Source organism: Perognathus longimembris, chromosome 16 (assembly GCF_023159225.1).
Source record: "Perognathus longimembris pacificus isolate PPM17 chromosome 16, ASM2315922v1, whole genome shotgun sequence".
Taxonomy (NCBI): Eukaryota; Metazoa; Chordata; class Mammalia; order Rodentia; family Heteromyidae; genus Perognathus; species Perognathus longimembris.
The window spans coordinates 12,144,463-12,160,540 of record NC_063176.1 but is presented as its reverse complement, the minus strand read 5'-3'; the positions used below and the strand labels follow the sequence as shown (position 1 = coordinate 12,160,540).

The 16,078-nt window shown below is 37.2% G+C and overlaps 1 long non-coding RNA gene across 1 annotated transcript in view; it reads right to left on the bottom strand.

Annotated features, from left to right (window-relative positions):
- Window positions 1-15,402: 15,402 nt before the first annotated feature.
- Window positions 15,403-16,078, bottom strand: part of LOC125364684 — a 4,820-nt gene continuing 4,144 nt past the window's right edge. The window contains exon 3 of the long non-coding RNA XR_007213555.1: window positions 15,403-15,585. This is a non-coding gene — a long non-coding RNA (uncharacterized LOC125364684). The remainder of the gene's footprint in view (window positions 15,586-16,078) is intronic.

The following is a 16,078-nucleotide window of genomic DNA, read 5'->3' as shown; positions in this document are numbered from 1 at the left end:
GGCATACAAACACACACACACACACACACACACACACACACACACACACACACACTTCATATTTCAACCTACAAATAATACCTTTATATTTTTCTTATATTTTGAAAAATAAACAGTAAAAGCTACATGTAAAGAAAATATTTTACCAGCAGTTAAGCAATAGAAACCAATGAAAATTAATAAAAGTAACAACATGGAATAGGAGATATTGATCAAGATGCATTATACACACAAGTGGATATGTGGAATTGAAACTCCATTTTACAACTTACTAGTAAAATAATTTAAAACCAACAATGGAACAACAGGAAAGTTACAGCATGTACACTGTTCAAAATATTGAGAACTCATAAACAGGCTAATTGAATATAGAGGAATGTTTACATGTTTAATTGTTAATAATAATGATTCTCAAGGCAAAAGCAGAATACAAATTATGAGGATAGTTAAATGCTCATTAAATCTTTACAATTATAAATAATAAAAGGAAAGGTTTTTCTGGCCTTGCCAAACAAAAAAATTAAGAAGATATTTTAAATATGGAATGAAAATTGCTCTGTGAAGGTGGTTCAGGGCACTAATAACTTAGGAAGACAGGTTAGCTTAGGAGATCCTAGGACTGCAGTAGCCTATTCTTTATGTGTCTTATTGACCTGTGTCATAGTGCCATATTGTAGATGTTTAACAAATATCTACTCCATGAATATACGAAGACAGTGTGCCTGCCCTCAGGTAACTTACAGTTAATCGGGGACAAATATAAAGAAATCATGATTGCATCTGAATAATAACAAAAAAACAAAACAGCTGGGAATATGGTCTAGTGGTAAAGTATTTGCCTCGTATACATGAAGCTCTGGATTTGATTCCCCAGCACCACATATATAGAAAAAGCCAGAAGTGGCACTGTGGCTCAAGTTGCAGAGGGCTAGCCTTGAGCAAAAAGAAGGCAAGGACAGGGCTGGGGATATGGCCTAGTGGCAAGAGTGCTTGCCTTATATACATGAGGCCCTGGGTTCGATTCCCCAGCACCACATATACAGAAAACGGCCAGAAGTGGCGCTGTGGCTCAAGTGGCAGAGTGCTAGCCTTGAGCAAAAAGAAGCCAGGGAAAGTGCTCAGGCCCTGAGTTCAAGGCCCAGGACTGGCAAAAAAAAAAAAAAAGTTCACCCGAATAATAACAAAAAAACATTGATAATAATGATGAACCATGTGGTAAATATTTTCTTTGTGGTAGAAAATATGGCATTTTACATAGATTATTTCTAAGCTTTGAAACAATCATGAAAGATAATACATTACATAAGTAACTGATTTATATAATGTGTCTTATGTATATTACATGTAATGCTTTATGCATACTACAATAAGTGGGTTTCTTTAGTAGTAAGATTTGGTGAGAAAAATCATGGAAGTCTTTGTTAGGCTAAGGGGAATGAGTGGAGGATGGAGACTGAATAAAAGTTGTTGAGAAAACAAAGGATCCAATTATAAAATAATTTGTAAAAGTTGTATGGAATCCATTTCTCTCTGGACCTCTGCCCTTCTGTGATATGACTGGTTTGATTACATGAAAGATCTTTATAATGTTAGCTCAAGTCTTATATTTTCTTTAGCATAGGCTTTGTACCATGGTCCTGGCTTCATTATATTTCTTGGGGAGAAGGTCCTAATTCATTCTGTCATACTCAAAAGAGAGAACATGAATCAGTGATATTCAGGCTAAGGAGAAATTATACTTCTCTGAATGTTAAAACACAAATTTTTTTTCCCCCACAAAATATTTTTTTATTGATTGAAAGCTTATTCATCTAAAATAAGAAAATAGGAAAAGAATTGCTTTGTTTTTCCTGTTTTCTGCCACTGCTTTAATGTAAAACCAGAAAAAAAAAGAAAAGGAGAAGAAGCCTTTGAGCTCAGCTGCATTAAATAGGAAAAAAAAAAGCCATTTCAGTTTCTGCTCTTTCAGATATGCAAAAGTGATTTAAGCAACTTCCTGGTCACATTAGTGGGGAGATATGACAAATTACATATGAAAGTGAGAGCCACCAGGACAGTTTGTAATGAAACTGTCAACACTGTTTTTAAGAGGCCCAGCTGGGGGCTGCCATAGTGTCTGGGATCTCCGATTTGGATTGTCTTTCTTTATTGAAAGGCTAACATCAACCACAGGTGGTAAGCGGTAACCAATTACACTCTCACCTGAAAAATTAATAGCACTGCGCAGTCTGACAGTCTTGACCTGTGTGTCTTAACTATTAATGGTTAATGGTTAATAGTTAACTGTTCCTCTCTCCCCTTCCAGGAGAACACATGAGATTCAGCAGCTGAAGTTGATCAGGGAGCCCAAACATATCCCCATCTCTGTTCCAATGAGCTGCGGAGCCCAGTGAGTCAACACTGCCAAGAGTCAGTGCTCCTCTGGCTGCCACCCTCTTCAGCAGGCCCTGTTTCCTGCCTCTGTCTTGGCCTCCACCATGGGTACATGACAGTAGTGCTGGTCACACATATCCATGGGACTTCTCTGCAGGTGGCAAAAGAGACCCGACTCCTCTGAGCTGCATATCTTTCCGGCTTCATATCCCTGAGACAGGAAGTATAAAGGCAGCATTAAATCGACTGCACTATCCTCAGTGACCTGAAGCTGTTATGGCTTGAGATTTATAACTCAAATTTTATATTATAGCTCGTCTTTAAATTTCTTTCCCACTTCTCTGACTCCTGTTCTCTCCTGACCTTTCTTCTTGACGATAAGTCCATACACCTGTCATTTTAGCCAAGGATTCTTGAGTGGAAGTATGGCTTACTGCAATAATCTTCCAGCTGCAGTGCCCAAGACCCCCTATTACTAGTGCAGTCCAACCTGTGCAACTGAAGTAGACTAATTAATGGTCAGGGTGCGTTTTTTTTTTTTTTTGCGTATGGGAATTTATAAGATTTCTCTACCTCTGCAACATTAAATCTGATGCAATTCACAGATAGGTGACTGTGTCAAGAGGCAAAACGGAGGGGAGCTCCTAGGAAGGTTTTCCTCAGTGTGTGTGTGTGTGTGTGTGTGTGTGTGTGTGAGAGAGAGAGAGAGAGAGAGAGAGAGAGAGAGAGAGAGAGAGAGAGAGAGAGAGAGAGAACTGGGAATTAAATCGTCTGGATGCTTTCCCTTAACATTTTTTGCTCAAGGCTGGAGCTCTACCATGTGAGTCACACTGCACTTGCAGCTTTTTGGTGGTTAATTGGAGCTATGAGTCTCACGGAGATGTTCCTGCCTTGGCTGGCTTCCAACTGGGACTCTCAGATCTCAGCCTCCTGAGTAGCTAGGATGACATATGTCCGCCACCAGTGCCTAATTTCCCCTCTTTTATTTTTGTATTTCCATATTTTAGAAATACACTTCTACTTCTGCCAGACCTCTTTTTTTTTTTTTTTTTTTTTTTTTTTTTTTGCCAGTCCTGGGGCTTGGACTCAGGGCCTGAGCACTGTCCCTGGCTTCTTTTTGCTCAAGGCTAGCACTCTGCTACCTGAGCCACAGCGCCACCTCTGGCCGTTTTCTATATATGTGGTGCTGGGGAATCGAACCCAGGGCTTCACGTATACGCAGCGAGCTCTCTACCAGTAGGCCACATTCCCAGCCCCACCTTCCCTCTCTTTTCTCACACCATTCCTTATACCCTGTGTTGCTGTTAGGCAAGTGCTTTGCCACTGAGTTACATAATCAGTCATTTAATCCTACCTTCCTTGATAAATAATTCATAAGCTCTCTTGTCAAATTACTCTCACTGTTTGTGAACTATGGTTTCATAGTCCAAGGTCATTTCAAAGAGCCCAGTTTCACTTATCACTTGAAGAACGTTCCATGTATTTTGTATTTTACTCTATAATAAATTAATGTTTATTTAGAATGATATTTCCATCATTGAAAGGGGCGACACTGAACAAGATGCATTATATTCATGAACTGTTTTGTTAAATGGCAACTCTTTTCCACAACTATTTAAAGATAACAATAAAAAATTAAAAAAAAATTCAAGTCACTTGTTCCTTAATAAAGCTGCAGGTCTAGAATAGGTGCTGCTTTTGTTTTGAACCTTTGAGGAACATATATTCCTAACTGGTATTTCACATAGTATAATCTTTGGGTAAGAAATTATTTCATATCTGTATTATGATTTTTTTTGCTTACTTAACTAAACTAATCTCATTTCTCATTTGTTGTTTGAAGATCATCTCCTTTAGGTGCTAAGGTTTTCATTTCTTTTTAGTTCTTCAAATGCTAAGCACTGCCAAGTTTATTGCATATCTGATTTGGAAAAAGAGGAAATCAAATTATTCACTATCTTGCAACATTCACCTCCTTTGATCATGTTTTGAGTTACACTATAGATTCCTAACTGAATCCTTAATATTTTCAATAACTCAATAACATCTAATACCTACAAAGTTGGTAGGTAAGTAGTTGATTGCGGAGTGTTCTTTAATCACTGGCAAAAACAGTTGGAGTGGTAAAAATTGTTAATATTTTTGCTTTGAGAAATATTTTTGATTTTTAAAACTAAGTTCCCATGGTGATTATGGACAGATAACTCCTGAGTGGCCTTTTCTTTTTAAATCAGGAGAATGATAGAATACGATATCACTTTTTTATATTTAACTTTTTATGTTCCTATAATCTCTTATGATGAGTCACTTGAACATGTCATTAGAATTTGGGCAAAGCAGAGTGTTTTTACTGTGATTCCTAATGAGTATTACTTTTAGGAAATTTTGTTACATTTGTGATGAACCACATCACTTAGTATTTATCTCTATGCTTGTTAGTTTTTTCAACAATTTTTATGAAGAATTAATCTACTTCATAAAGGCAGAACCTTTTCTTGGCAAATACTTACACACCCCACAGTGCTGGACACCCTAAATACCCAACTGAGAAATGAACAGCAGACCCACAGAGAAAAGAGCCTGAGGGCTGTCTTATTTGATGTTCAATTTGCATTTCAAAATTCCACAATGACCATGCATGTGTATATAAATGTTTACCTTTGCAAATCTTATTTCAACTTCCTTGGTATTCTATCCCACAAGCTCTTAACCTTTTATAATAACAGTGCCTCTTGTTTTGATTTTACAAACTTCACATGACACTTGTAATTCAGTTCCTGTTGTCCTTTGTGTCACAGCAGTTTTAAATAATCTTTTTATAGAAGACTTTTGGAGATAGAAATCACATACTATTTTCTCAGTTTCATATTTAGAGGACTTTCTATAGCCATCTAACTTTTTTTTTTAGCACTCTATAAATTCTTTCAGCACATTCAGTGATGAATTGTAACCTGTAAGGTTATATATCATCATCACCGAGCATTACTCAATTTGTACTAATATCACAAAAGAAATATATTTGATCATTTGTTATATATTGGCTTATTCGCATGGCCGATGACCCTGGAACCCTGAGGTGGAATAGGCAAACCATCCTATTTGCTTCTCAGTGTCACATCTGTTTCTTTTTCTTCCTTTTTCATGGAGAAGCCTTATTTTTGAGATGTTACACCTTACTCTCCCCAAGGTCTTCTATTCTTATGATCATTCTTTCATTTGTTGAAAAATTTAGCTCCTAGCCAAGTTCCCTCCCTTTCATTTCTATCAGAGTCATTCTTCATGGTCAGTTTAGCACTCATACCGTGACCCATCCAACACCTTTGTCTCTTAAAGGATAAATCTTAAGTTAACTTTGTTGTTTATTATCTATAAATAGTTTTACAGTGTTTATAAATTAACATATCCATTTATGTATACAGAGTCACCCCTGTATTATTCTTCCCCACTCTTGCCTATCTCTTCCCCTACCAAACATCTTTTGTTAATGGTGCAATCATTCAATCTTTTGGGACGTTCTAAATCCTTGTAGTCACAATTGGTTATTCTTCTTTTTTGTTTTCCACATCTACACATCCCTCCTGTCACATTTCATTCAAACACAAACTATTCTCTACTTCCACTACAATCATCTTTATCCAGGATGCCCTGATTCACTGCCTAGACTGTTGAGAAGTTCTCTAAACTGGACTTCATTTTTCTCATTTGTCCTCTTAATTCTCACTTCACTGAATACTGTGAATTTTCAAAAATATAAGACTAATCACGTTCCTGCTTAGAACACAGTAGTGATCAATGACTTATTTACGTAGATACTATTGACCTACAAGAGCTGTTTGAGTAGACTTTATTTCTTGAGATTAATTTTTGGTTTTCAGCATAATTATGCTGATGGTACAGAGGTTCCCATGTATTCCCTGCCCATGCTCATGCACAGGAATGCCAGTGTCCCCTGTCACCACAGTGAAACACTTATTAACCTTGATAGATTGCATTGACAACCTAATTTCATGGAGTCCAGAAATTACATTTGAGTTCTTGGTGATATGGTATGTTCTATGGCATACAGAATTGTTTCTCACTGCCTGGATGTTCTCTGTTCTCTGTTTCTTCATTCTTCCTCCAAAGTCTGGCTACCAGTAATACTTTTACCATCTCCATAGTTTCATAGAAGACTATGCCAGAATGTTATGGGATTGATATCATATGCTATATGACCTTTTTTATTGGTTGCTTTTTCTCAGTGATATGCCTTGAACTTTGCTCCACATCTTTTTGTGGCTTTATTGTTATCGCTGAGTATGGCATACTGACTGCTTTATGTTCAAGGCATTTTAAGAGAAAAAAATACAAGAAGATAACTCTGACCTTCATACCCACAATTCTAGCAACTTAGACGTTTGAAATCTGAGGATTGCAGTTCCAATCCAACCTGCACAGGAGAAATCCATGAGACTTTTATCTCTGATTAACCAGTAAAAAGTTGAAGTGAAGGTGTGGCTCAAAAGGTAGCATGCTATCCTTGAGTGAAAAAGCTCAGGACATCCTTAAGTTAAAACCCAGTAACAGCACACATGTGCACGTGTGTGCTCACACACAGAGTAGATATAGTTCCCTTGTGAAGGACTTTTTCTACAAAGGAAAAAAATCACTCATCATTAAGAATAGAACATTGAGGCTTAGAGAAATCTATCTATCTACATAAACCTGGTTATGGTAAATGTTATCTTTCTAGCCACTTAGCTAAATCATTAGTCCCCCTACTCCAAATCCTTTGCTTTGTCCCATATTTATAAGATACTACCCTGTTGTGGTATGAATATAGTATGAATCTATTTTTTGTGTTAAAAGTTTGAGCTCCAGTTGGCAGTGTTAAGAGTTAGTGAAGGTGTAGTGGAAAGTAACTAGGTCCTGAAGCTATCAGTGGGTCAAACCAGTCAAATATGAAAAGATTACATACATGGCATATGAGCTCTGTGGCTTCCTTTTCTCCACACAATGATTCCTGTATGAGGTAGGAGAGGAAATCAGAGAGGGACCATGTGTCAGTCACATGTGTTCCAGTCCTTGATATGCTCGATGCTTGTGGGGCCCTTACTAGAACTGAGTTTATGCTGGCCCCATCTATATTTGAATGGAATGAGTTTCTTTTCTTTATACAGTACTCAGATTCAGGTATTTCACTGTAGTAACAGAAAATGGAAAATATATAATTTTTGGTTAATACATAACATGAATAATAATATCCAACATCATTTTAAAATCTCCTTTAACTTATGAAGAGCTTCCATGTTGTGTTGAACTTACATAAATAAGTATGTGTACAATGTGCATGCATTTTTTTCATAAAGATTTTTATATCAGTTTAATTATTAGGCTTGCCTGAAAATCTCTAAGGGAATACATTAGTATTCTACTGCTTTTACATAATATTTGAGATGAGTAATTTGTATAGAAGATAGGTTTATTCAGTTCACAGTTCTGGAGGTCCAACAGTTTGGGATCTAGATCTGCTTGTCTCTGGTAAAAGATGACTTGGTTGCATCATAAAATGGCAGAAGCAGATGGAAGTTGGTGACAAAACAAGACAGGATGTTAGAGCTGAGATACTTTCATGGAAGCTAACAAGGGTCCTATAAAAAGTAAGCGAGTTTTCTCCTTTGGGCAGTGAATGGTGACCTAAGTGCCTCTTAAATGTCATCACTATGTCCAACATTCTAATGTGAACCTTTGGTAGGCACACTTCAAACATATTCAAACCGAAGCAGAAAGGTGGGTTAAATTTTGCCTCCCATAAGCTGTTTATGATTACCATCTTCATGTATTGTTTTGTGTAGACATGTTTACAACTTCTTCAGATTAAATATCAAGGAGTACATTTGATACATCATGGGGAAAAAGAATGTTTGGTTTTGTATGCAGTCATCAATTCGCCTTCTAAGGGGGTTGTGCCATTTTGTGTCCAGAAGAAATGAATGAGAGTTTCTTTTGCTCCACAGCCTCAAAAACTTTTTGTGTTGTCAATGTTCTGTTTTTTTTTTATTCTAATGGTTTATAGTAGTTTATTTAATTTTAGTTTCCCTGATGACATATGCTATTGAGCATCTTATGTGTTGTTTGGTATCTTGTTCGGTGAGTGGTCCTTGATGGTGTATGTCTCAGTTTTTGATCAGGATGCCTGAATTTTGAAGGTTCTTCATATGCTTGTATTAAAGTCTTTTTTTCTAAAATTCTTCTACAAATGTTTTCTACCAGGCTGAAGCCACAGTTTTTCACCTCAGCCATATCATAATGGTAATGAATTGAAATTTACTTTGTTTTATAATTATTAACACACAGAAAATCATTATTAAGCAATAATATTCTGTGATGTCTTCCTTCAACAAAGGGCAAGGGCCTGAAGACCTGATTAGTATTCATGAAATACTGTGCTTTTTTTAATTGTTCAGGTTGGTAAATTTAGTTACATTCAATTATAATAGCAGATGGTCCTCTAATTCTCTCTCTTTTTGTACCTCCTTCCCTCTTCCTCTGCTTTTCTCCTTATGTCCCTCTCTTCTTCTTTTTGTTCCCCCTCTCGTTCATCTCCCCTTTTCTTAGTTTTGTCTGTCTTAATCAAGTTTTTTAAGTTTCATGTTGGAGTATATTATAGTTTGGAGTCATGTGTTTTTTCTTCAGGGATACAAGCAGACATTACGAAAGAGTTGGGTTTGAATATTATGGAAGGAGAAAGAAAGAAAGAGAGGAGGAGGAGGAGAGAGAGAAGAAGGGGGGGTGAATTAAGTTGAAATTTGGCACCACATGTCCAAGTGTCAACTGTCTTTGGTTTTTGTCTATTGTTTCAAAAGAGAGGAGCTCAAACCTCTCCAACAAGATGAAATTCAAAACCTAACACAGGTTTTGTACAGATCTTGCTTATATTCAGTGTTTTTTCAACAGGCTGTTTCTCATTCACTGGGCCTCTTTCTTTTCAAACATAACGTGGCTCCCCTGTTTCAAGGATCTTTACACTTAATCTTCCTCATGCTTTTGTTGTCCTAGATAGAAAAATGAAACATTTCTCTTTCCATCTGTGTATCTGGCTGTTTATTTTTAGATATCAGCAAAAACAGTCTCTTGGAAAGCCTTTCCGAGACCTCTGAGCCCAGTACAACATTCCCCCCACATTCACAATAAACAAAACTAGATTACTTTCTTTTTAAAATAACCTTTTAAATTCTGAAATGATTTTCCTTTTTTGATCACACACATGTATTTTAAAATGCTGTTTTATACAAAATACTACAAGTACTTCATAGTTTATAGAAGTGATTAAAACATATGAATTTTCTGTTAATATTCATGCTTATAGTACATCCAAATCTGACTCAAAAATTCAATTTACTTGTCGGTAATTTGCTTAAAAAATTCAGGGCTTAATGCCAAAAAAAAATCAGGAGAGGAAAAGTATGTATGTGAGTTTATTTTACATAACTGCCAAAACTGAAATTAGAGAGAGGAAATGGAATTTAATATAGTTGTAAGAGGAAGTGCCTGATATAGCAGTTAATCACTATACCCAAATACTTACCTTTTTGGAACTTCTGCAACTGAAAGAAAGGTCATGGGATTATCGCTCCTCTTTCTGTTAGACATGCATCAACTTCTTCCATAGCCAGGTCTTTTAAGATCCATAAAAGCAATTGCAAAACTGAAACGTGTGCCATTTCTTCTAGATTCTAAGCTGATTCTTTTGACTAAACTCATCAATTTTTTAATGATTGCACCCATCCCAATGTAGATCTGCTGTTCAAAGGACCAGGATGACTCAGTGCAGGCATGGTGCGGACTGGGAAAAGGATAGATATCATTACTTTCTTCTTTTGCTTACCTTCACTTGCTTAATTGTGTCATTTTCCTTTCTCATCTCTGTGCCCTATGCAATTATAGAAGTTTTATAAAGGATAGCTATTGTTACTACCTTGTCCCAAGTATTTATAAAAATGCTTGAGTGTAATAAGTAATAGTTAAAATTGGTGAAGGAATAGGGAATAACAAGTAAAATCAAAATAAGATTTCTTAAACAGCAAAACCCAAGATATCAAAAAGACATTTGTACTTCCATGTGTATCGCGGCACAATTCGCAATAGCCAAAATATGGAAACAACCCAGATGCCCCTCCACAGACGAATGGATCCAAAAAATATGGTACTTATACACAATGGAATACTACATAGCGATTAGGAATGGTGAAATATTGTTATTCGCAGGGAAATGGTCAGAACTCGAACAAATAATGTTGAGTGAGACAAGCCTAGAACACAGAAAACAAAGGGGCATGATCTCCCTGATATATGACTGTTAACAAAGGGAGACGGAGAGACAGTAGAGACCAAGTCTGTGAATACTGTATATGTTCTTGATACATTGTATATTGCATATATGTCTACCTGACCTAGACAAGGGATAGAAAAACAGGTCGTAAGATATCACAAGAAATGTACACACTGCCCTACTATGTAACTGCACCCTCTGCACAACACCTTGTAAAAAAATTTATGTTCAATTAATAAAAAAAAATAAGATTTCTTCAGAAAATGGCTCTGTGAAGAAGTGGCTTGTACGTCTTGAGTTAGTTCAGACCCTCACCTGTGAGGTACATGCAGTCATAGGAATCCCGGTTTCTGTCCTAGTGAATACATACTTACTGCTAACCACCGAGATGCTTCTCAAGTGCAGTCAGCTTGTCGCGATTGCCTTTTCTTCCTTGAACAGGTCTCAGAAAAGCCATCTGTTTCTTTCTCATTTCCCCCAAAGCATCTTTCAAGCTAGAAGACAATTTCTTAGCTTCCTATTTCAGTCCTCTCTCCAAAGACAAATCTATTAATTCTGTCCACTTTAGAGAGCCTACTACTACTTACTTAAGGAAGCCAGCAAGGGGATTAAATAAAGGAAAAGCACAATAATATAAAATAAATTAAAGGATCTCTCTGCAGTTTATAGTAAAATGGATACATCTGTGTATCACAATTCTTTTGTAGATGTTATACACTTTTTTTTGGTGTTCAGGATAAGACCCAGCCTCGAACATGGTAGGCAAGCACTTTATCACTGAGCTACCCTCTTATCCCCAAACAAGTGTTTGCATTATGTTAGTGAGATGCTTGTGAGTCGGAGGATTCATTGACTTTGGGTATTTCAAGCAGGGCCGAATTTAATGCAGGAAATTAGAAAAGTTGGTGAAGGCGGCATGAGCTTTAATATATGGCCTAGAGAATACAAAATGCTGCTATCCCTGTTCAGAAACTGTTTGAGAGCTCCTTCACATGGGCAGTTTCTCAGCTGCAGACAGGTTGTTTGAACACTGAGAAAGAACTTAAAATAGGTGACACGTATCACTATTGCAGAACCTCCCATTTCCTGATGCCTTTCTCATCTTCTGCCTCTACTCCAGAAAATAAAGGTAATGGATTTTGCACCTCATTTCCCAGATTTCACACGAATTTATCCCACCAGTCTAATGTAAATCATACATAGGTTCTGAAAACAAGTAACTCTGGAAAGGTACTACTAAGACCCCTAGGCCCAGACATTCAATGTACAACATAGTGGTAGAGTTTTGTTTATGCAAAGGAACAAATGAACATCAATGTCCAAGACAAACTGGTAGCTTCCATATCTACTTTAAGATGAATGGCAACAAAGCAGAGCAGAGCAGATGTCCAAAGGTAATTATTTTCTTCTCTAGGGAATTAACTTCTGATTAAAAGATTCTCATGTCACTGAAGATCTAATGTAGACACAGTTGCTAATAACCTTTTCTCTAATTTTGCAAAGAGGAAAAGAGCAGGTTAGGAAGAAAGTGAAAGGATTAAAGGGCCAGATCGGTTTTTCATTGATTCCAGATGATGCCTACCCTTTGAAGTTGTAAGAAAGAGGCAGAAATACCATGTCCTACACCATAGTGCTGAAAAACCTTGTTGAGAAGACAAGATTAAAGCATACAGGACAAATTGAGAGCAAATATACAGTGTGTTGATTATGTGCTTGTTTTATAGCTCCTCTGACAAGAAGGGAAATGTTTGTGTGATTGGAGGAGAAGGAAGGATATCACCTGAACTGTAAAGATGGATCAAAGAGGTTATAATTCCATAAGTCAGGTTATAAACAAAGTACTTCTTGATCAGCTTCTTGATCAGTACACATATGAGTATTCTTCTTCTGGGTCTCCCCTTCCAATATTTTCTCCCATTTCCCCCGCCATCTTTACACTCAAGTTACATAGTTCAGTTTGCCAATAATCTCTTACAGCAGTGTCTCTGTCTCTAGATTTGTCCTTGCTAGTTCCTTCTCTATACCAGTTATCAATCAATCTCATACATCACTCAGATATCTGCTCAGAATCATGCTTTTTTTTTGTTTTTGGTACTAGTACTGATATTTAAACTCAGGGCCTTGAGCCCTTGCTCAGCTCTTGTTTTCACTCATAATTGGTGCTCTACTAGAGCCACATTTACAGTTCCAATTTTTTTTTTATGCTGTTAATGGGATAGTAGTTTCATAGACTTTTCTGCCTGGGTTAACTTTAAAGTGTGGTCCTCAGATCTCAGCTTTCTGAGTAGCTCAGATTATAGGCATTTGCTACCAGTGTCTAGCTAGCATCATACAGATTTTATGTTAGCTATGATTCTTCTCTCTTGTTTCCTATAGGAAAAAGATAGCATAAAGTAAGTGTTGGGAAACTGGGGATATCACTCAGTACTTGAGCATGTGCCTAGCAGACATAAAGCCTTAGGCTTTATCATAAGAATTGGGGAAATGTAAATAAAAGATAACGAATGGGGAACTATTTGTCAAAGGGTCTGTGTCACATAAGAGTAAGTCCTAGAGAACTACCATTTAGCATAGTGATGAGAGTTGTGATAGTGTATTATATACTTAAAATTGTCTAAGAGTGAAGATTTTATGTAAAATATTTTATCATATACACACACTCACAAAAATAAAGACAACAAGAAAAGAAAACTTTTAAAGATGATGGATAGGTTTATTACAAAGATTGGTTTTGTGGGCAAAAACTTATCTCAAAATTCATCAAGTTGATTATGTTAGCAATGTTTCTTATTTTAAAATTACTCCTAGTAAAGTAGCTTAAAAGAGCGCTGTAGGAATAGTCTATTTCTATAGATCTCTTGGAAGGCAGGAGTAAATGTTGTCACCAAAGCTATTCTAAACAGTTGATGCTCAGAGATGATAAATAACTTTCTCTGTATCAAAAGGTTGGTCAGAGGTGGAGTGCGGCTTTAAACACCTATCTATCACTAACACCCTCCTGTGTTGTGCTACCAGTATTGAGGAAATGATTGCTATAACTGGTCATTAAGTAATCACTCATTCACTATCCCTCCCTGGAAGCTTAGGTATTTCTTTTCAAGTTTATCCACAGTACAAGGGAGCTCTGATATTCTGAATTGCATGGCTGTCCTTTGGCCTTCTCAGTCCTGGGTCTATAGAGAGCGAGCCAGGACAGCACAGCGCACGTCCGCTTACATTAGCTGAGCTGCCACTCCTCACGCAGCTTGAAAATCCTTCTGCCAAAGGGAATCTCAGCGCCCAGGCACAGCTGCTGCAGGCAATTGAGCTGCTATTTGTTAGAGCCATCCGAAGTCATTTTTCTTTTCACTCTGTATCAACAGAGGTGGATAATCTTTCATTTCCCGTATTGCTTTTCTAGCCATTCCTCTTAGAATAGCAATATCACCCATGGTTGCCTAAAGTGTGCCAGTCTCTTGTGATTTCCACCTGGGCTTTGTCAAGATTAGAGGGGAAAGGTGAAACTGAGTTACAAACACAGGAGCTGACTTTAGTAGGTTCTGTATCAAACACACCGCTTCCATAAGCTCTGAGAATCAGTTCATAAGGGACATTTATTTTTTCTCCTTTGGGTGAACAATGCTCAGTTTCACTTAATAACTAACTCTAAGATTCCTAGTGTTTATCACTATTTATTATTGTACATTTATTTATTTATTTAGCTGGTTCTAGGGCTGGAACTCAGGGCCTGGGTGCTGTCCCTGAGCCTCTTTTTTTTTTTGGCCAGTTCTGGGGAGCACTGTCCCTGGCTTCTTTTTGCTCAAGGCGCCTAACACTCTGCCACTTGAGCCACAGTGCCACCTCTGGCCGTTTTCTGTATATGTGGTGCTGGGGAATTGAACCCAGGGCCTCATGTATACAAGGCAAGCACTCTTGCCACTAGGCCATATCCCCAGCCCCCTGAGCCTCTTTTTGCTCAAGGCTAGTACTCTACCACTTGCGCCACAGTGCCACTTCTGGCTTTTTCCGAGTAGTTTATTGGAGATGAGTCCCACAGATTTCACTGTCCAGGTTGGTTTTGAACTTCAATTCTCAGATCTCAGCCTCCTGAGTAGCTAGGATTACAGGGTTGATCCATTGGTGCCAGGCGTATTTTTTTATTTTTTATTTTTTATGATACTGGGCATTAAACATCAGGCTTTCTGCCTCAGCAACAACTCTAGTCCTTTTTTTTTTTTTTAGATAAGTTCTAATACTTTTGCATAAGACTTGCCTCCTGAGTAGTTGTGATCACGGTATTGAACCACTGTAGTGAACCACCCTAGATTGTTTTTAAATTCTTTAAATTAATTTTTATTGTAAAGGTGATATACAGAGGGATTACAGTTACATAAGTCAGGAAATGAGTGCATTTCTTTTTGAATAGTGTCACCTCTTTTCCTTTTCTTCCATGTTCTTCCCTACCAAATCCTTTCCCCAAAAGTTGTAGAGTTCATTTGTAATATACAGTAGTGTCATTGCTTGACCCTTTGTCCCACCCCACCCTTTCTGTGTTTCTTCAAAGCCCCCTGCCCCAAACAGATTTATGTACAAGACAAAGGTACAGAAATTTAAAAAGAACAATTTCAAGGAGGGAGGGGAGCAAAATAACACAACTCTTTTTTTCCTTTCTTGGAATTTATTTCATGAAATATCATTTTATATGATCATATGGACATAGGTATTGAGCCTTTGTGATCCTCTCCTGAGAATAGCCTTCTTTGGTCTCACTGCGTAAATATTTAGAGTCCTGTTTAGTTTATCATGTGCAAGTATAATTTTTCCTTTACCATCCATTATGTTTACTAGTAGATTTATAGGCACATTTTAATTACTACAAACGAGGGAAACCATGGAACCCATGTTTCTTTGCGTCTGGCTTACTTCATTGTTTTGAGACAGGGCGGCCTTTAACTCTGATCCTCTTATCAACTCTTCTCTTGTCACTGGAATTACAGTCACTGCTCCTGACCACATTTAAATTTTTATTGACTTCCTTAATACATTCTAGAATATCAGCTTTACAAAGTACAAACATCTTGGTTTCCATTTTTAGTATTAAAGTGCTAAGAATGTTAACCTCAAATATGCTATATGCAATGTAATAGGTACTTGAAAGGATTATTATTAAATATATGGCAAGTTACACACCAGTCTGATAGTTTTGACCATCGTGAAATTTTCCACTCTGTTGCCAAAGAGAAACATTCTTTATTAGAAGAGTGAGTCACCTGCGGATTTTGGGAATGCGGTCCTAACCAGTATAGAACTAGGGCAGGGCCTGTAATTTGAAATTTTAGTTAGGTATTGCACATTCCTATTGTTCCCCACCACAGCTGTCAAATGCTGCATGCCTGCCACTTCTTTCCCAGTTTT